The sequence below is a fragment of the Pelodiscus sinensis genome, chromosome 1 (assembly GCF_052426305.1).
Source record: "Pelodiscus sinensis isolate ZL-2025 chromosome 1, ASM5242630v1, whole genome shotgun sequence".
Classification (NCBI taxonomy): domain Eukaryota; kingdom Metazoa; phylum Chordata; order Testudines; family Trionychidae; genus Pelodiscus; species Pelodiscus sinensis.
In genome coordinates this window covers 213294518-213316865 of record NC_143052.1, presented here as the reverse complement: position 1 = coordinate 213316865, position 22348 = coordinate 213294518, and the positions used below count along the sequence as shown (strand labels likewise).

General features: G+C 43.8%; 2 protein-coding genes across 18 annotated transcripts in view; both read right to left on the bottom strand.

Annotated features, from left to right (window-relative positions):
* BCLAF3 (BCLAF1 and THRAP3 family member 3) overlaps positions 1–8240 on the bottom strand; it is a 124211-nt gene extending 115971 nt beyond the window's left edge. For 5 of the 7 annotated variants that reach the window (XR_012898455.2, XM_075913554.2, XM_075913563.2 and 2 more), the window contains exon 1: positions 7953–8240. The gene's annotated coding sequence lies outside the window, so the exon portion shown is untranslated. The remainder of the gene's footprint in view (positions 1–7952) is intronic. The other 2 variants (XM_075913540.2, XM_075913528.2) reach the window with 1 other exon arrangement.
* An 11594-nt stretch (positions 8241–19834) lies between these two features.
* Positions 19835–22348, bottom strand: part of MAP7D2 (MAP7 domain containing 2) — a 129198-nt gene continuing 126684 nt past the window's right edge. For all 11 annotated transcript variants that reach the window (XM_006116155.5, XM_006116152.5, XM_006116153.5 and 8 more), the window contains one exon: positions 19835–21516. The gene's annotated coding sequence lies outside the window, so the exon portion shown is untranslated. The remainder of the gene's footprint in view (positions 21517–22348) is intronic.

Below are 22348 nucleotides of genomic sequence, written 5' to 3'. Positions count from 1 at the left end.
TGAGCGCCCGCCGACAACCTGGGCTGGGCCGGCCCCGCCCCCGGCGCGCGGCGCATTGGAGGCACCGGCCCCAGGCACGCAACACGCACCGGCACCTGGTGCGCGGCGCTTGGGCAGCCCCAGCCTCAGGGCACATGCGGGTGCACGGCGCCGGTGCCAGCCCCAGGCGCACGGCTCAGGCGGCCGCGGGCCACGGCACAAGGCGCTCCGGCGGCCCTGGCCCTGGGGCACATACCAGCGCCAGGTGAAAGGGCATCCCCGCCCCTAGCGTGCCCCAGGACACGCTGCCCCGCCCCCGGCGCATGAGTGACCCCACACCCGGGTGCCCGGGAGCCTCTAAAGGTTGGGGACCACTGATCCACATGTTTTGTTAGCCTTTCAAGTGCTACTAAACTATTTGTTGTTTTTTAAGTTTTTCTTGTTAAAGACCAACTCGGCTACCCCTCTGAAACTTTTATACTCACAGAGTAGTTTTTAAATAACCTAAGTTCCACTACCATACAAAAGGCATAACTAGTGGGGTCCTGGCAAGGGTCTATCCTGGGACCATTACTATTTAGTATTTTTATTAAGGACCCTGATAATGGAGCAGAATGTATGCTTATAAAATGTTCAGACTGCATCAAGTTGGAAGGGGATTTCTATCATTTAGGCAGACAGGATCATAATTCAAACAATTTTGACAAACAGGAGAACTTGTCTGAATTCAATAATATGAAATTCAATGATGACAAGTGAAAAGCAGAAATGTTTAATGCTTACCAAGTAACCAGTTAACCGTTTAACATTTTACATCCCCAGTGAAAATTACTACGCATGTCAAGGAAAAATCAAATGCACAACAACAAAATGGGAAGTAACTGGCCAGACAGTAATACTGCTAAAAAGGTATGTGGAGTTGGCAATGTTACGTGGCTGAGAAAAAGGCAAGTATGCCAGGGTGCATTAACATATATATGTAAGACACAGAAGGTAATTCTTCCAATTTATCTACTATATATTTGAGTGAGTCTGCTCTGTGTGTGTTTGTTCAAGAACTCCTAAAAAGTAATAGCTATGACCACAAAATTAGGTATACAGCTTCCTCTTATAATAACTTAAAGCAACGCAAGGATTTGGCGGTATCAGGAAAACAGGATGTGCCTCGAATAGGACTGCTTCTCATAAAACCAAACAGAAGAGAGAAAGAATCACTAAATCAAAATCGACATAGCAGATGTTGAAAGAGGGTCAAGGATAGGTGTGCAGAATACCACCTCTGCCCACCAGCCCCACCACAGAGCTCCCCTACAGCTGTGGCAGCTCCGTGCTGGGGCCATGGAAGTGGGTGCTTTATCCTTTTTCTCCCTTCCCTCCCTCCTTCCCGGCCATAGTAGCTCTGTGCTAGGGCCAGAGGCATCACCGCAACATCCCAAGCTGCCTCTGCTCCATGCCAACCCCCAGCCATGGCACCCAACCCAGAGTTGCCCCTGCCAGGGCACAGGTGGTCCTTCTGCAGTTCCTACCCAACCTAACCTGGCACTGCAGGGGCCATGGAGAGATGCTTCTCACCTGGCCCCAAGACGCTACCATGAGAAAAGGCAGAGGTAGTTCTCTCTCCCTGGAGCAGCCTGCATACTGAACCCCTCATCTGCAACCCTACTCTAGAGCAATGATTTAAATGAAGCATGTACATGTTAATTGTATTTTCCAAAAAACAAATATTGAGTTATGGACCCCACACAACACCAGATAAATCTTCTAACACATCATAAAGAAGAAATATAAAAACCAATGTTAAATTAATGCACTGGTGAGGTCTTAGCTGGAGTACTCTATGCAGTTTTGGGCACCACACTAAGAAAGAGGTGAATAAATTGGAGCATTCGGGGGACAGCAACAAAAAATGATAAAATGGTTTGAAAACTAACCTATGAGGAAAAGTTAAAGCAATTGGACATGTTTAATTTTGCAAACAATTAAACGAGGAACTTTATAAGAGTCTTCAAATATGCTAAAGGTTATCAAAGAGGAAGGTAATCAATTGTTAACCATGCCCAATGAAGGTAGGATAAGTAGTAATTGGCTAAATCAGCAATAAAGGAGATTTAGGTTAGATACAAGGAAAAACTTTATAATGATAATTAAGTACTGAAAGAGATTTCCAAGGCTAGTTATGAAATCCCAGTCCATAGAGATTTTTAATAACAGGTTAGACCAACACTTCTCAGAAACGGTCTGCATTTATTTGGTCTTGCCTCAGCCCAGGCAGCTCGACTAGATTACCTTGAGGTCCCTTTCAGCCATATATTTCTATGTTTTTAACTATGTTACCCAACTATACTATAAAATAGGTCACCCTGGAGAATTCTTTCGCCTTCCCCTGAAATTGCTAACATATGGTTCCTGTTTTAATCAATCTAAACCAAGGTGGTGACATAATCCAAGAATAAAGATCTTGAAATGCACGTCCATTGATCATATGCACTAAAGTAGTGGCAATAATATCAGAGTCTCTTTGCTGGAGGCAGATCTGGAGGAGCACAGAACAGCACAGACACTACTTAAGAACGACAGCTGGTTCATCAGGACTACAAGGGTGTGTCTCAAAAACTAAATGCTGATCTCTTCCCACACTACCACTTTCAAAAGAAAATATTTTTAAAATATTCAAGAAAATCCAATTAGAACTTTCAAGACTTCAGAAGTGTTGTTCAGCAACCACTGTACGTCAAATTTCAACTTCTCAATCATGCCTTGTAGGCCCCCCACAATTCTGCCCCAGCCTCTGATTTCCTAGCCTCTCCAGTAATTCCCTTTGATCGAGTAATGTCCTAGGCTCGAGTAATTCCCTTTCTTAGGAATCATTTAAAAAGGGATACAGAATGAGACAGATAATATCTTATTGTCTCTATATAAAACCATGATATGCCCACACCTTGAATACTCTGTACAAATGTGGTCGCCTCATCTCAAAAAAGATATATTGGCATTGGAAAAGGTTCAGAGAAGGGCAACAAAAATGATTAGGGGTTTGGAACGAATCTCATATGAAGTGAGATTAAAAAGATTAGAACTTTTCAGCTTAAAAGAGAGGAGACTAGGGATATAGGCGACTACTCGACTATCTGATAAACTTATGCTTATCGTACAGACGACTAGTGATATAACTAGTCACTCCCGCTTCCTCCCGCTGCCTCTACTAGAGAGAAGCAGCAAGGGAAGGACGGAGCAGGAGCTGGTTCTGGGGGGGGGAACTAGTTTAAAAGTTCTCTCTCACTGCCTCTGCGGGGGGCAAGGGAGGTAGAGGCACAGCAGGAAATGGCACAAGAGGGGACTGAAGCTGGACCTCTTGTACATTTCAAAGGCTGAGCCACCCCATTCCCTGCAAAGTTTCCTTTTGAAATGTACAAGAGCCCAACAGAGCTCTTGCTTCAGTTCAAAGAGGGAGATGCCCTTAGCAAATAATCGAATAGCCCATGGAAATCCCATTGACTATTCAATTAGTCAAATAATATCCCTAGAGACTAAGGCGGGATATGATAGAGGTCTATAAAATGATTGGTGTGGAAAAAATGAATAAAGCAAAGTTATTTACTTGTTCCCATAATATAAGAACTAGGGGTCACCAAATGAAATTAATAGGTAGCAGGTTTAAAACAAACAAAAGGAAGTTTTCCTTCACACAGCACACAGTCAACCTGTGGAATGCCTTGCCAGAGGATATTGTGAAGATCAGGACTTTAACAGGGTTCAAAAAAAAAAAAAAAAAGAGCTAGATACATTTATGGAGGTTAGGGCCATCAATGGCTATTACTCAGGATGAGTAGGAATGGTATCCTGGAAGTGCATGAATGGAAAGGGATTACATGATGATTACCTCTTGTGTTCACTCCCTCTGGGGCATATGGCATTGGCCACTCTCAGCAGACAGGACACTGAGTTAGATGGACCTTTGGCCTGACCAAGTATGGCTGTTTTTATGTTTTGTACTTTTATATGCTTCTCCAACAGGCATTTTTGCGCCTTTTTCCATGCTGTCCCTTATGCGTGGCACAGTAGAGCCCTGCAAATCTGGAGATTTGTATGTGAATACCCGTTGCTTATTTTTGCAGCTACGAGTGTATCTATAACCCTGCAAGTTTGCAGATATCCACTTCATATCCATGGGCATCCAGAGATCATTTCTGCGGACATGGATACCAATTTTGTATATGCGCAGGGCCAGGGTGGATTGATTTAAATCAAAGTGATTTAAATCATTGATTTTTATCACAATTTAAAACACCAAAAAAATTGATTTAAGTAAAGTTAGGAAAAAAAAGAGACTGTGCTTAGAATGCACTTAATTTTGGAGTGAGCCCCACTGAACTCAGTGACACTTCTGTTTTTTTGAGAAAACAAGTAAAAGATGGCATTCCCTTGGAAAAGCTCTCTCCCTCACTTGACCACAGAGTGACATCATCACGTCATCTACATCCTTGAAGAGAGAGTCTTCAAGAAAGTTATATTACAAAAGTGAATTATTGAAGTTACTAATCAGTTGATTCACTCAGCCATACCCACATCTACTTTATTTTCTCCCAATAAGTAGTTTTCCTTATGATGTTTCATTCTTGCAAGTAGGACCGGCACCTTCTTGCACCACTTACACTTGACACATTTTCCTTTTTTACCAAGGGAATGAATTTATTCAAAATATTCCCAGATAGGTTCTCTCTTAGGCCCAGCAGTCAGGCCAGTTCTTCTGTTGCAAAAGTGTATTGGAATACAGGAAAGAGTGTGTGTGCATACGCACAGCAAGCACTGAATGATTTCTTCCATTTTTCTTTCCAGTCCATTCCACTGTTCCTTTTTATGCTGCCTCCAACCTTTCCTTTCCTTTATATAGTTGCTCTGTCTTTAAGATAATGTATTAGTTAACTCCTCTGCCATGCTTGGCTAAGGTCCACCGCCACATAAGCAAAGAACAAAAACAAACCTAACCAGTCTGTATCTTTCTCTGCGCATTACTTTTTAGTCTTCTGAGGAAAAACTGAAAGCCCAGAGTTTGCAAGAAGCAAGAGCTAATAATCAGCCTGGACAGACCAGAGCCATTAATTCATTTTTATGAGACTAAGTGTATGTGTAGCATGTGTATGGTGACATGTAATTGTAACTTATTTTTAAATGAGAAATGTTTGCATTTTATTGATAATAAAAAAAATTAAAAATCATATTTAAATGTTTAAAAAATCAGTCTGTATTCACCTTGCGCTAGGCTCTATGGAATAGCCTTCCATTTACAGGGCACTTTTCAACCCCCTCCCACAAGACTCAAGAAAGAATAGAGACTTACAAAGGTAAGAGATAAATAAAATAATTATGATAGGAACTTCATAATTCATAATATGATAGGAACGTCTTCCTCTAGGTCTCCCTCACTTCAAGTCTCACTTCTCTATCTTTTTAGGACTTGAGTAAAATTTGTAAGAGTTCTGATGTGACAAGGGAGCAAATACCCTATTTTCTCAATGATTTTCATAATACCCCGAACTGACAATACAATCAAAATAAGCTGTGTATACATACACAAGGAAATTAATAACTGGGATGGCTGTATTTTGACATAATTTATGTAGACACTAAGTCACTTTTGGAAATGGTACTTTGCCTCCTACCTCATTTTGGTGCTTTTAGAAGTATTACACCTTAGTCATAACTAGGCAAAAAAAGTTTCTATAAAATTGCATAGCTCTAACTAGACAAGTCCTTAGGTATTAAGGGCTTGTCTCCACAAAAGCTTGTACCACCTCAACTACATGTATATTTATTGTACATTTACTTTCAGTTTAAACTGGTGCTAAATGTCTTTATGTTGTTTTCATTTAATTCTGTAAGAATACACTAAACAGAAAGAAAACGCTGAAACCAAAATAACAGTTCCTATATACAAAACTTGCACCCAGTAAATGAAATTAATAGAAATACACAACTTCAGTTAATCTGTGCAAGGTTGTGTACTGAAAAATCCTACAGTTCTTGGGATAGGAAACATCTTCACATATGTTCAGTTCAGAACAAAATAAAAACAATAACTCATTTCTGCTGCATCACCTACACAGAATTTATAGAAAAAATTAATGTAATGGAATCATTGAGAACTATTGACTAGCCTCATCATTAGGGTCCTACCAAATTCACGGCCATGAAAAACACATCGCGGACTGTGAAATCTAGTCTTCCCGCATGAAATCAGGTCTGTGTGTGCTTTTATCTTATACCCTACCTTATATTACACAGATTTCATAGGAGAGACTTGGATTTCTTAAATTGGGAGTTCTGACCCAAAAGGGGAGGAGTGGTGTATGGGAGAAGGTTATTTTAGGGAAGGCCCAGTATTGATACCTGTACTTCCTTCAGAGCTGGGTGGCTGGAGAGTGGCAACTATTGAGGGCCCAGCTGTGGAGGCAGCAGCACAGAAGAGAGGCAATACCATATCATGCCATCCTTAATTCTGTGCTGCTACTGGTGGAGAATCTGCCCTCAAAGCTGGCTCTCAGCCAGCAGCCACCACTCTCCAGCTACTCCTCTGTGAAGGCAGCACCACCACCAGAAACAGCACAAAAGTAAGGATAGAAGTATAGCAACATCCTTACAATAACCTTGTGACCCTACCACAACTCCTTTTTGGTTCAGGACCCCCTACAATTACAACACTGTGAAATTTCAGAATCAAATTTCAAGTAGTTGAAATCATGCAATTTACAATTTGAAAAATCCTGTGACCATAAAATTGACCAAATTGGACCATACCCATGATGTAACACCCTCATGATAATTCTTGTCCCAAACTTGCCTTGACCCTAACAAACCTGGACAAATCAGATCATATGCATATCCACCATCATTACAAGAGACCATCTATTTTAGAATAGTGATAGAAATGTAGCTGTGTTAGTCTGGTGTAGCTGAAAAATGCAGGACAATGTAGCACTTTAAAGACTAACAAGATGGTTTATCAGGTGATGAGCTTTCGTGGGCCAGACCCACTTCCTCAGATCAAATAGTGGAAGAAAATAGTCACAACCATATATACCAAAGCATACAATTTAAAAAAATGAACACGTATGAAAAGGACAAGTCACATATCACATGTGATTCGTCCTTTTCATACGTGTTCATTTTTTTAAAATTGTATCCTTTGGTATATATGGTTGTAACTATTTTCTTCCACTATTTGATCTGAGGAAGTGGGTCTGGCCCACGAAAGCTCATCACCTTATAAACCATCTTGTTAGTCTTTAAAGTGCTACATTGTCCTGTATTTTGTTTCATCTATTTTAGAGGGTTTGAACCTATCACCACAGGGATGAGCTTCCCCAGTCTAAAAGATTAGCACAGCCCAAGTCTGTCTGGATCTTTTGCAGAGCCTACAACTCCTTTCAGTCCAGGTCTATGGGACACTGTGTAAGATGGGGAGTGGGGGGGGGGGGTGTTAAGACGCGGTTTGCTGGGGGGGGGGGGGCTGGATTGGTATTTCCATCTCAAGCCGTTTTCCAGACCAATCAAGGTTTTATTTGTTCTTGCCAGGTGACGAGTGGACAAGGTCTTCCCACGCAAACCAAGCGGGAAGAGCCGGCCCGGGACGTGACCTGACGCCAGGCTGGCAGCGGGGTGGGGAAGGGGCGTTGACCAGGCAGCCGGGGTCGCGGCGAGCTTGGCACAGGCCCGCACAGGGAGGGGGCGGGGCTGGTGTTGGGCCCAGCACTGCCCGCTGGAGCGGCCCAGGGGAGGCTGCGCTCAGGAGCTGGCCCCCGGGCTGCAGGCGGCCGGGCAGGCCCCGCGTCTCCCCCCGTCCCCGCGGCGCTTCCCGAGCCCCAGCGCGGCGCCGCCCCCGGGCCTAGGCGCGAGCTCGCCCCGGGCCCGGCCGCAGCAGGTGCCCCCGCCCCCCCCCCCGCGGACACCCCCCGCCCGCCCGCGGGGACACTCACCTCGCGCCGCCGCCTCCCGCGCCGCGAGCCGGGCCAGCGTCACGCGACAAGCCACTGCCCGGACCGCGCTGCTGCTGCTGCTGCGGGGCTGGCGCGGCGCATGCGCCCGGGGACGGAGCAGGCTCGGGGCCTCCCGCGAAGCCGCTGCCCGGACAGTGCCCGCGCGGAGTCTGTGCAGGGGGGCGGGGCCCAGGACAACACCGCTCTCGCGGCTCGCGTGCTGCGCGCCAGCGCCAGGGGGCGCGTCCCTGCCTCCCCCCAGCACGTGCTGCGCTGCTCAAGGCGCCCGGAGCCCCGCCCCCTTCCCCGCCGCGTCAGGGCCAGACGCGAGGCGCGGGGCAGGGGCTGCAGAGCGCCCAGCGCGATTCCCCCATTGGTGCGAGCGGCTGCTCCCGCGCCTGTCCCGCCCTCTGCCTTTCTCCTCCCGCGCGGCACCTCGCGGTGTGTGTGTGGGGGGGGGGGGGGCCTGACTTCACCAGTTCCCTGCCTCCCCCTTGTGCAAATGGGCGGCACTGGCCCTGTACTAGCCCGTAATCCCTGGCACTGCTGCTGGGTGGAATAGCTCCAGCAGCGCCGCGCAGCCTTCGCCCTGGAGCGCGTCTCCTTTCTCTTGCTCCGTTGTGTTCTTTTTTCATTTTGTACCACACAGGTTTATTCTGTAGGATTATGTGACTCTAACGCTGGCTTGGGTTGGTGTCAACATTTCTTCAGCTTCCTTTGAAAGGGTGCTGGCCTTTGTCAAGTGGTGGGCTTTTTTTGGTCGGGGGAGGGGAGGGGGAATTGGCACCTCTGGCCAGCACCGTGCGATTTCACATGTTGCCACTTTGGGATAGAATTTAGTTCCGAAATATTCACCAAATTCATCAGATTTTGAAAGGGGGAAAGCAGCTCCTAGCTTTTAAAAAGCCCATTTGTTACCTAAATATCTTTTAAAATCTGGCCCAGCTCTTCAGGGCTGCTACATGGGTCTTCAGTACATTGTCCTCTAAGACTATGCCTTGGGTGATGCCTTGTGGAAGAAAACAAGTCCTCACTCTACATATGTAAGCAACAAGTCAGAGGCAGTTTATTTCGAGCATTTGCCAAGGAAGACTGCGGTCAGATGGGGGGGGGTGGCCCCCTTCCTTGGACAGATTTTCAAAATATAATCAGTAAAATACAAGTATATATACTCTCCTGTTACATACATCAACGGCTAACGGTTATCTCTTTGTTTATACAATACTCTCTCCAGAAGCAACCTTAGCTCAAGGTCCCCACTGGAGTCAGCATTCCATCCTTATCTCCCAAAGCCAGGCAAAGAAAGTGTCTCTTACCACCCTCACATGGCTGGATAGGCCTGTCTTTTGCTCTATTGCTAACAAACCTGAGATGGCTGCACACAAATCCCCTTTTTCCCTGCTTCCACAGCCTTTTCATCTGATGCTTTCCCCCACGTAGTGCTTGGGCAACAATACCCCCATCTGGAAGGGCATTAGCTCATCCACTCCAATTCCCCTGTGGGAAGTCCCCTGCACTGGGACAATAACTCTCCCACAGAAACCATATTAATCCATATATCTTTTCAAATAAAAGTGCATCTGTGTAAAAATCTTAAGTGCCAACAGGCTCAACTTACTTATAAACATTTAACGTTTACTACACTTTTAGACCATATAGAACTGTGACTGTATAAAGAGGAATATCTTCATAATCAAGAAATAGAAGGTGGACCAGGTAAAATAAGAAAACATCTTATTTTTTCTATTATTCATTAATCACATATTTACCATGAAAAAACAATGGCCTTATAAAATGCAGATATTCAGACCAATAGCGTGTCTTACAACAATCTGAAACTTAAAAATGGGCAGATAGAGTATCCCATCACATTTTAAATTTCTTCAGACTGACTACAGAAAATACTCTGTAGATACATTTTTATATTACATAGCCTGAAATAACAGCAACATCATCTTTACTTCTGAATCCTTTTCTAGCAATGCAGGTTTTAATTCTGCAACCTGTTATATATGTAGTTAATATTAAGCATGTGCAAAAGTGTTTCCAGAATTGGGTCCCTGCATGCACAAGCTCTCACCTGCCCCCACTGCATGTAACCCTGCAGGTTAACTGGTGATACCAGGCTCATCAGTTAATTGTGTGCAGTTTAACAGCCCAAAGCAGAGCTTCATTTTGACTGTGACTCAGCCCTAGTGCATGAGATGTTTTAGAGGAGAAAGAGTGCTACAAGACATCCTCTAGTCTAGAGCAGGGCTCGGCAACCTTTCCAAAGTGATGTGCCAAGATTTAACTGTCCTGCCCTGGGCCCTGCCACTCTACTGGAAGTGGGGGAAGGGCTCTTCACAACATGACCCGCTTGGTCTCCTGCCCGGGGCTCTTCTCTGGCTTTTCCTGTGCAGAGGCAGGGCCGGCCCGAGCCATTTCTGCGCCCGAGGCATGCGGCGCCACCCCTGGGGCGCACAGCCCTGCCTCCGGGCGCATGGTGCATGTGCAGGCCCGCCCCCGGGACGCACAGGCCCGCCTCCAGGTGCACAACGTATGCACAGGCCCACCCCCGGGGCGTGTGGGTGGACACACGGCGCATGCGCTGCTCACTTGGCCCAGCCACTGCCAATGGCGCGCAGCCTGGGGCCACCTGGGGCGGGCTGCGCCTGGCCGTACAGGGCCCTGCAGCCGTGGGGGGAAGAGCGCTGCTGGCCAGTGCTTTGGAGGTTAACACGGCCCCCACCCCAGGCGGCCGCTGCAGCCCACCGGGAGTCAGGCGCCCCCCGTAGGTTGGAGCCTTGGGCAGCTGCCTGGCTAGCCCACCTCTGCCCCTTAGTCCGGCCCCGTGTGGATCCAGTGTGGAGCCTTGGGGCTTCCCAGGCCAGCCTGAGCTGCCAAACTTTGGCCTTCAGTGCCCTCCTCGCTCTCCCCACTGGCTGCAAGTGGCTCCTATCCTGGGCGCTGTGACCGAGTCAGGAATGTGCAGTGAAGTCGCTTCCCCAGTTGGGGAAAGGGACAGGGCCAAATTGCTGCAAGGGGCAGCTCAGCTGATTTACATAATTTCCACTTCTGCAAGTGGAGAGGAAGCACACGTAACAAAGTGTTACGCACCTTGTGGCGGCACGCAAATGCGTCTAGACTCTTCCTCTTCCCATCCCCGAGCACAGTCTCACTTGTGGGGCACACACAAGGAATGCGCTCCCCCCTCTCCTGCATGAAGCCGGCAGTAGCTACAATCTTGAGGGGGGTTGCGATGCTGGATCACCAGCACAGGCTCACCGTCGTGGGAGACGGGAGGAAAAATGAGGAGGAGCCCATTCATTGCACTTGCTGGATGTGGCCGACCCCTGTTCTAGAGAGAGTCTGAAACAGGAGGAAGTGTAAGGGCACTTACAATAATTCCTCATTTAACATGGTAGATAAGTTTCAGAAAATGATTGTGCTAAGTGAAAACGTGTTATGCGGGATCAATTTTCCCACTGAAAATAATGGAAAAGGTGGGGGTTGCATTTGCACTCGCGGCTCCAGCCTGCATTTGTTAGCAGCTGGGACCAGGACATAAGGTTGGGGGAGAAAGGGGACTGGGTTATAGCAGGGAGGGGAGGTGTTTGGCTTTGGGGAAGGGGAGGGGAGGTGGCTTGCAGCCAGCAGCTGAGTTTCCCCAGGTGGCTGGTCGCCCAGCAGCTGGGCAGGGCTTCCCCTGCCTCCATGCAAAGCAGCTGAGGTTCGCTACTCGCCGCACCATTCCCCGGCAACCCCCTCTAGCCAGATGCCTCACTCCCTCTCCTTCACCCCCTGCTTGCAACCGGTGGCTGGGTTTCCCCAGCTGGCCGGTCACTGGCAGGTGCGCAGGGCTTCCTCTGCCTCCTTGCATCCAGTGAGCAAGGGTCGCTGGGGAACAGCCCGGCAAGCAGCAAACCTCAGCCACTTTGCAAGGAGGCATGGGAAGCCCCACCCAGCTGCCAGTGACCAGCTGGCCTGTCGGAGAAATCGTGTTATTGCAAGGAGGGTCATGTTGTTCGAAAAATGTTCCCCCCCAAAAAATCATGCTATCGCAAAAACGTGTTAATCAGGCATGTGTTAAGCGAGGAATTACTGTATTTCAAAAAAACAAGGCGAGTACCACACTACCAAGCGTGTTATTTCAAAATAATAGGCTTGTTATTTCAAAATAGTAACTCCTGCTTGCAAAGAGGAATAAGCTTATTTCAAAATAGTTATTTCAGGAGTTATTTCAAAATAACCGGGTAATGGAGACATAGCCTAAGAGAGCTGTCAAAGAAACAATAATAGAAGTGGAGAAGGCAAACTTCAAGAGAAATGTGCTTTACCATTTTTTAACCCAGTTTAAATATGCTTTTGTAACAACAATTATTTTAACTCCTCTCAATAAAAGCCTGAACTTCATTTCCCCTTCACACATGCCCCTCTTAGGAGATCCAGGTATTTTTCTCCTTTTTATACATAAATTCTTTGACTGAATAAACCACAAGTTTTGTTTTTCTTTAATAAATAAGAGCGCTGTATACCTACATACAGAACAGGAGTGGAGCGGGGGGGTGGGAGGGCGGCTAATTTAGTGCCCCTCTGCTCTCCCTGTCATCCCTCGGCTAGCCTGCTCCTCCTCCGCCCACTGTTACCAGCGGGAGCTTCCTCTCCACCCTCAGCCCCACCCTCTTCCATCTCTGCCGGCAGGTTAGTGCATGTGGGGGCCTGGCCCCAAACTGGAGGAGGTAGGAGAAGATGCGGTACAAGCTCTGCCCCCCTCCCCTTCCCTCCCAGGGTGAGACTCAGCTGTGTGCCAGGTTCAGGGCCCTGCCACACAGTGGCAGCAGCAGGGGGAGGAGGGGGTCACAAATTTTGCTTTTGCCCCGAGCGCATAACACCCATGCTACACCTCTGGTACAGAAAGCATTTATTTAAAAAAATCTATAGTAATATTTAGTATTTATATAATGCAGTAGAAACAAATTAACTAAGCATCATTCACAAAGATGACATAAGTCAGCTATGTTGCCTAATTTCCAGAAACTTAGGCCTGAAACTGAAATCAGAGCTCACTTGCTATATCTACACTGATGTCAGGTGAGTTATATCTCACCCAGATTAGTGAGGACTTAAACCAGAAAAAAAGATAAGCAATTAATGCAATGATCAGTTTGCATATCTGTGATCTCCCGATTCTGTGCTCCAAAGAGTAGCCAACATTTCCTTAGTTAATTGGGATCCTCCTTATTAAAAAGGACCTTTTGATATTGAGTGACTTATACATATGGAAAAAAGAAATGGGATTTAATAATTAAACCTGAAGGTTAAGAGAGCTGCTAAGTGAGCTGAGTAATGCATCAGCAAATTATTCTTTAAATAGAGTCTTACTCTGAACCTAACAACTCATCTAATTATCCTGGTTGGTAAAATAAAATATAGGATTCCAACCTCCTTTTCTGAGACATAATGGTGCCTAGATATTTATAAGATCATCATAACTTCCCTGTAGCAACACAAAACAAATCTATTGCCTCCAGCTGTATTGACTGTGGTGACTTACTGGTGTACAAATTGTACAATGTAGTTTAAAGCTAAAATAATTAAACTAGTGAAGGTATTTAGTGTAGAAATAGGTATGTAATATAAACTTGATCACCAAAGCATTAACAAACATTTTTGAACAAATAATTTTGAATAAGTAGTCAGTAAGACACTAGTGAAATTGTTTAAGTATGGGCTGAAGTCTTTTGCATATGTGAGCAGGCAGAACTAGAATTTGCACAGGCTACACTGAAAAGTTGCAATAAGTTGATGGCATGAGAAAATGAAGGCATGATTTTGGATTTCAATAGGTAGATGATTTGAAGGGATTACTGATATTTATATGTGATTTTTAATGTTCATGATTCAATATTAAGTGTTCAGTCTGTGAACCTCCTTAGTGACACTGTTGCCCTTATCCTCACCCATTTCTTCCCACTGTTTGTTAAAGCCATTTGCTGTATCTTATTTTGCAATAAATTATAAACACCCTCAAGGCAAGATCTTACATGTTAGTATAGCAACTAGCACATAACAGAGTCCTGATTTTCACTGGAGCTACTGTTATCATAATACAGATAATTAAATGGAAGTGATATAATGATGTATCTAGGAGATGGGAATAGACAGACTAAGGCAAAATGAACAATAATTTTAATGGGGGGGCCATGCTAAGATTTTGGTAAGTTGTCAAGGGCTACACTTCTATGGAGGGGTCTGGGACGGTGAATGGGGTGTAGAAGGGAGCTTAGTTGGGATATAGGACTGGGGTGCAGAAGGGGGCGTGGGGTCTGAAAGGGAGTTTGGGTAAGGAGGGGGTTATGATCTGGGGGTAGGGGCTTTGGGTGCAGGGTCCAGGAGGGGGTATGAGTGCAGGAGAGGATTCTGGCCTGGGGAAGAAGTGCGGGGGGAGCAGAGTCTGGGAGGGAGTTGTGTCCTGGGAGAAGGGAGGAAAGGGGATACAGAGGGTTTGGATGGTGACCTGGGGCAGGGGAATTGAGTGCTGGATCAGGGAAGGGATGGGTGCAAGAGAGGATTCTGGCCTGGATGCAGAGTCTGGGAGAAAATTGTAATCTGGAGGAGGTAGGGAGAGGGGATACAGAGGGTTTTGGATGGTGACCTGGGACAGGAAGTTGGGGGAAGAGAGGAGGTAGGGTGCCAGAGGCAAGGTGTGTTTGGGAGGCACTTACCTAAGCAGTTTTCAGCTAACAGCACTGCAGGAACCTGAGACAAGCTCCATGCCTGTCATATGGGCAGGCTGCTCCATGTGGAGCAGAGGGGTTTGCTCGCTACCCCTGCCTCCAGCAAAATTTCTCAGCTCCTATTGTCCAGAAACTGGCCAATGGGAGCAGAAGGGTTTTTACTAGGGGGCAGGGACAGCACATGAAGGAAGCCTCCTTGTCCCTCCCCAGCATCCAGATCAATTAGCAGTCAGCAGTTTAAAGCAGCATGAGCTGCTCAGTAGTAAGGGTACTAGTGATACGGTGGCAAGCTGCATCCAGCCCGCTATCCATCTCTTATACCCCTGGACTAAGGCCTTGCATACACTGCCATGTTTTATCACCAAAAACTGCCTTTTGGCAACAAAAAACTTCCAGCCCTGCGAGAGACTTATTGTCTTTTCTCCTCCCTTTAATGTCAACAAAGATCCAATGTCTGTTGTTCATTTTGTCGAGAGAACTGATTTCCACCAATATCCCATAATGCCTGCCCTGATGGTCTTGCTCACTGTTTTGTGATCTCTGCTGTCCTGTAGACATTCACAGGGCCAGCCCGAGCCATTCGTGTGCCCCAGGCCTCGGGAGTGCAGCACCGCCCCCGGGAGTGCAGTGCATGCGTGGCCCCGCCCCTGGACGTGCGGCACCCCCAGACCCTGGGCACATGTGCGGCAGCCCCATGCGGCGCCCCCTATAATGGGCCGGCATTGGGCATGCACCCTCCTCCCCTTTCAAAGCTCCAGGAAGTATCTGACAGCTGAATGTACTGCTCCATTTGAAGAACAAACAAACAAATCATTGAATTGCTTCTGTTCTGCCCTGAACTAGGAATGCAACAGCAGGCAGACTGCTGGTTCAGGGAAAGGGCTAGAGAGACTATAGAGCTGCTTTGACATTCCTTAGCACAGAGCGCTCACAGAACTACAAGGGAACCCCAAGAAGCCCAGGGATCAGCTTTGCCTTCCCACAACACTGCACTGTGGAATGCTTACCCACATTGCTCTCTCTCTCACCGGGTGCTAGCAGTATGGCCATGAAATTTCAACAATGGGAGGCAGAAAAACTAGTCTGACTGGTTTTCACTTTTGGTGACTTTTACATGTGGACAGCACTTTTGTTGCCAAACCCTCCCAGTGTAGACATAGCCTTAGGGTGTGTCTAGACTACCTAGTTTTGTCGACAAAAGTGGACTTTTGACGACAAAACTATACCAGCGTCTACACTACCGCTGAGTTCTGTCGACATAACGTCGACAGAACTCAGCAGTTTTGTCGACGCTGGTATACCTCATTTTACGAGGCATAACACCTTCTGTCGACAGAAGGTGTTATTGCCTGTAACACTGCGTCCAGACTACGGAGTTCTGTCGACAAAGCAGCTTGCTTTGTCGACAGAACTCAATGTGTCTGGACGCTCTTTGTCGACAGAAGTTTTGTCGAGAGTATCTGTCGACAAAACTTCTGTCGACAAAACGCAGTAGTCTAGACGTACCCTTAGAGATCTAGGACACTGAGTAAGAGAAAAAAAATCAGAGTCCTGGATAATATCACCAGGATTACAGTTAGTAAAAAAAAATTAGAGCTTTAATTAATGGAAGAAGAAAGAGGCAAATAAGATATTACTTATTTCCTAAATTGTGTGGGAATCTTTAGTGCTTTGTGATGCCCCAGAAGTCCTCCACTTATTAACAGAGAGAAAATAGCACAGCAGAACGAACATCTCCATATTGGCCATATCAATTCTGAGCTGCATGCACCATCTCTAGAGGTGAGAGGATTGTTCGGTCTCTGTGCCCATTCAATTTTTGGTCTCTGCCAGCTGTGCTATAACTTGCCCTCAACTAGAGAGCATCCTGATTTCACAAGACAGCCATGAGAATTGTTAGTCTTGAGGGCTGACTATATTGGGGCTGGTAATGTAGAAGTGAAAACTCTAGTCTTGATTTTCAACTCACACCAATATAAATTAGGAGTGATCTCAGAGAAGTCACTAGCGTTATACCCATGTAACACTGGATATCATTTCTAAATCCATGGTCAATCAAGTTCTTCAGGGAATTGAGGGTCAGTTATTTTCGTACTTCCCCCATATTTATGAAAGATGCTAATTTTTCGGGATGTTGCCACATTAGGTTAAAAAGGTTTAGAACACAGTAAGTTTTGCCCTTTGCCAGTGTCAGCTGGAGCCCTGGGACCTTTATATTGCTGCTGGAGCCCCAGGCAGCACTGAGGGCTTGGTGGGGGGACGCATGGCATAGTCTGGGCTGTGCTCATGGCTGGCTGCCCCTAAATCCTACCCCTTGTGAGACCCTGCCCCACCCCCAGAGCAGGGTTTCCTCTTCCTCCCCACACAACTTGCCCAGGGCTCGGTGAAGTCTGTCACCAGCCTTGTTGTGATGACATAAGGAACATCGGAACTTTTAGAAGTTAGGTATGGTATTATGCCTGCATTGCCCTAACATTGCCAGCCACTAGCCTGCACTAGCCTGTCTTTCCATGGGATTAACAAGTATTGCTCATACCTAGTATTTGGTAACTATATGTGGCTATTGTTCTCAGAAAAATACAGGAAATAGTTTGAGAATAATTTTCCAGTTTATTATCTTACCTCACACCCATGAAAAGTCTTCTATTTCTATACAACTTTGGCTTTTTGGGGGTCCAATCTTGTCAAGTGCTGATTACTCAATTACCAATAACTGCAAGGATTTTTCTTAGACAGCACAATTATGCATGAAATATACAGCTCACGTGACTTATTGCTAAAATAAGACACACTCAGTTTCAGGAATATATAAATCATGCCAGATATTAGTTTTCTTTCTGATTTTCTAATTCCTTCTCAGGAGGAAGGGCTAATTGTGAATCATGGGATCTAGAAGGTCCTTTTGATCCAGTCATCCAAGCCACTGGTTGGAAAACAGATTTTTTTCCATTTCCTTGGTTTTCAGTTATCAGACATACAGCAAGACTATCTCACCATATTTCAGTATTTCAGCCTGCACAAAATGAGATAACAATGGAAAACACGAGTAATAAAACTCTTCTGCAAGACGAGAAATTGTTAGCTTTTATTTCAGATAAAAAAAACTCTTAAAATCCTTTCCCTCCTCACTCCCTGCTTCTAAATTTAAATTGTCTTTTCCCCATAAAATAAATAATAAAAGTTAGTGTGACCAGTAGTACCCTCTAATTTTCAAGTACAAGTGCTTTTATAGATGATAACATAAGGACTGTGTGGCTATGTATAGACTGCAGGCTTTTTTCAGAAGAAGCTTTTCCAGAAGAGGAAATCTTCCGGAAAAAAAAACTTCTAAAAGAGCGTCTACGTAACAAAAGCGCATCAAAAAAATCTATCTGCTTTTTTGACTGGTAGCATCCACACTGAATGGATGCTCTCTCGCATTTAAGCTGTGATTACTATGGATTGAGTGGCACCAGGCCACCTGTGCTTTTTCCTCTTTCCTCTTCTTTTGAAAGAACTCCCTTCTCCCCCATCCACACATGCCGTTTTTCCAAAAAAACTCCGCACTGTAGACATACCTTGTATTAATGAAGATGAATTGTATCACATTGACGAATCATATTTAACATGTGATCCATTATAACCATCGTATCTTCTTCAGCAACACTAACACCTAGTCAGCTATTCTCCTTTTGTAGTTATACATTTGATTTGTCCTTCCCAAGTGAAGTACTTAACATGTGTCTTTATTGAACTCTATTCCTGCTGAATTCAGACCAGTTCTCCACTTCATCAAAGTCATTTTGAATTTTAACCTTGCAAGAGCTTGCAACTGCTCCCAGCATGGTGTCATCTGCAAATTGTGTAACCACACCCTCCACTTCGTTATTCATCTTAATAATGAAAATATTAAGTATTATCTAGGATTGACCCCTGTGGGACCTCACTAGCTATACTCTCTCAAATTGACAGTGAACCACTGACAACTACTGAGTACCATCTTTCAATCAGTTGTATACCCAGATTATAGTAATTTTGCGATAGCCAAGTATTGTAAATACTTCTCTGTAGCTTCTTACCAATGTAATAATATAGGATTTCATCTAACATAATGAAAAAGGCTTATTCCTGTGAATCTCCAACAATTCCATTCTGTGGATTGCTTCATACCAAACATCACTTTTATCAACTACCCTTCCCCCTTTTCTACTGCTTGGTTCTCAAATGGTTTAATTCTGTAGATCTCAAGAATGAACTTGGAGGATCACCTGTGGTGCACAGACTGTAGTTCCAGGAGTATTGCCCTAAATAAATAAAGTACATTCCATAATTCTGAACCACAGCAGCAAATATATATACTAATATAAAGAGTAAAAATATTAATTAAACCCCTCCACCCAACATGGTCTTTTTTCTACAAGAGCAATAACCTCAGTCAGTCAGCCAAAACCCACTGAAAATACCTCTGGAAGTCAATAAAAGGATCTGCTGTTATTTATATGTACACCTAGTTGTTTCACCTCCTAACACCTTACAGTGCAATTGTATGGAGAAATCTAAAGACCCAGTGTACCACAGAACCCAAATAAGTATGGGATGAAACCCAAATATGTATGGGATGGAAAGAGTTATCCTGGGTGACAGTTCACTCTAAAATATATCCGTGCCAGTATCAGAGTATACATATATAACTAGTGTACCCCAGTGTCAGTACAGTTTAAAATGTATCAGACTTACATATTTTATTTTTTTTGTATTTAAATTATTTTGTTTTATTTTACTTTACATTTAAAACAAAATTTTTCTTGACTACTCCTCCCCAAGAGTTTAGTGAATTAAAGTTAGCATTTTATTGCTCAAGCAGACCTCTTTCTAAAATGAGATATTTGTCTTCAGTCTAAGGAGCAGTTTAACATTTATATTGCAGGTTGCTTTGCAATGTGGATAATTCACAGTTCAGGTACCTGAGAGAAATCTAATAAGAGAATAGAACAGGCTAGCAGAAGCAAATCACCACATTAGAATGACAACTAAGGTAAAAAATTAAGTATTTTGAGAGGATAAGGAAACTCTCTTTGTTCATTATTAAGCCTTGCTGAGAAAAATCACCAAATTGCACTTTTTTTTCGGTACCTTTTTTGCCATGATTATTTTACAAGGGGGGAAAAAAAGCTAGGAAACAAGTCAGACTCAAATGAAAATGTATTTCATTGTTATACATGCTTTACATGTCATGCAAATGAGGAAATCTAGAGGTTATACAATGATACCATATTAAAATATAACATCTCAGGTGACATCTGCTAAACACAATACATCACAGCAAAACAAACATAAGTAGTTTGTTTTCTTCTTTTATTATTATTTAGGAAACAATTGTAGGACTAATTTGGAAGACACGATATCATGCTACAGCTTACTGAACAGTCACCAGAAAGGTATTTTGCTGAAATACACCAACATAAAAGGAACTATTAGTTGTTTTCTTTATATACTCACACACAGGTTTATCGGCTACTTCAATTTTTAAACAGTTGCTGGCTTTAAAAGCAGAAGAAAGTGGCTACAATTGAGACCAAGCTACACTGTAAACTTTTCTACATATAAAAGTTTCTACTTTTTTGTTAGTCTCCAAACAGAATTATGATTTTTTTTTTAAAGATTTAGACAAAAATGTCCTCCAGGCAGCACAGAATATACCTTAAAAGTTACCATAGTTCACCAAAAGAAATAAAACTAACCAAAATACATTATATGGCACATAATGTCAACATTTTACATTCTCAGTATGAATTTCCCCATATAGATGTTTGTTGAATACTAACTAAAGAGGCTTAATATAATTAAATAGGTGAAAATACCGTGTGAGTGAGACATCAGTGTCTCACAGACTTCGTATTTCTGTTGCGTTATCTACATATAATTTTACTGCTGATTATATTTTTTGAGTCTCTAGGAAGACACAAAATAATTATCCACATAAATGAAAGCCTGCTGGCATTAATAACTGATCTCAAAAATTAACTCAGCATATATCTGAATCCCATGACATACTTGCTTAGAATGACTGCAGTTATGTAATTCATATTAGAGGACTACATTAAGTTTTATGTCTACATTGTTTACAAGTGTTATGTCAAGGGAGTTTTAAAGACTTCAGCAAAAGTCAACACAAGATATTATTAGTATTAACAAACTGCTATGTCACTAGTGACTTAAGACAAAATAGCCATGTGTGATGCATTGTAGCAGGGAGATAAATTTTACCCTCCACCGTCAGTAAGAAGGTGCCTTTGATTCCAGCAGTTGCATAATTATTTGTTTTCATGCTTCCTCAGTTCTAGTTTTGCAATTATACATACATCTGCAAAAAAGAGTTGCCAAGAACTCTTCAGTATTTTTCCCCATTTAAAAAAAGATAGGCACAGAGCTAAAGTACAGTACATTATTTAATTCCAACACACCGTTGGTAAACCTCAGAGTATTTACAAGAAAAAATGATATCAAGTAGCTGTTTGACAAAACTGAAGGAAGAATGATTTAAAAATAAAATGCACGGGGTAAAAATCACAGTGATGTATTCAGATGAAATTTAAATTAAAAAAAAAAGAAGAGTTTTATTAGCAGCTGAAGCCCAAATTCTAAAGCACAATGAATCTTCCCTGAAACCAATCAAAGCTATATATTCCTGGCATCCACCAAGAACAGCCAGTTACTCAACATACCACATGGGAAGACAAAGTTATATTCAGCTCTGTTTATGTGAAATCCAGTGTTCAAAGACTGAAGAAGCTCTTTCAGATGAAAAGCTCATATTTTACTGCCAGCAGTATGATAGGATGTATATCCTCCACAAATTACTTCCGCTGTCAATTAAAAAACACAAATCAAACAGTTTACGTAAGTAAAATGGCTGCAATTCTTATAACTAAGAACTGATTCTCTTGCAATAAAGTACAATATTACAATTAAAGATTATATCATACTGCATTTGTTCTGACTTTGCTTGCATACTTTCCAGGAAAAGGACTGTTAATGGTATGTACAATATTGTGTACATCTACAGCACTAAAAAATAATAAAATTCAATCACTACCATGCTCCATTTTGCTGCACACTTGACTCGTCCTTTTAATAGTTCTCTGTTATTAAATTGAAATTAGATACAATTAAAAACTATGACATGTCTATGTTTTTCATTATACCCTGAGTTTACCACTGAAATATTTATGTTCAAAAGGTAGCTTCAACAGCTTTAGTGCAAGTAATTGCAGATAAGTCTTAAACATTTTATTAAGTACAACTACTGTCTGTATAATTCACAAATACACTGTCCACAATCAGATGCAGAACTTACATCTATAGTTCTGAACTATGCAATGAGTTCTTATGGCTAATGGCTAAATTGTCAGCATAGAACCAATCTGGATTCCACTCTCTTTCCACTCCTAGCTGGACATGTGCTAGCTCCGCACTCCTCCTGAATATGGTGAGAAACCAGGTGCAGGTGAGGTGGGGCATGACAAGGGTTCCCATCAGGGATGAAGTGGAAACTTTAATATAGGAAAGCATACTAATAGGACTCATCTTTCCAACAGCCATACAAGCTTTCCTCATCCTCCATGATCTCTCTCCCCCCATATCAATTTATTATTTGTAGAATGTCAAGAATGTGCTAAGTGCTTTACAGACTACTGG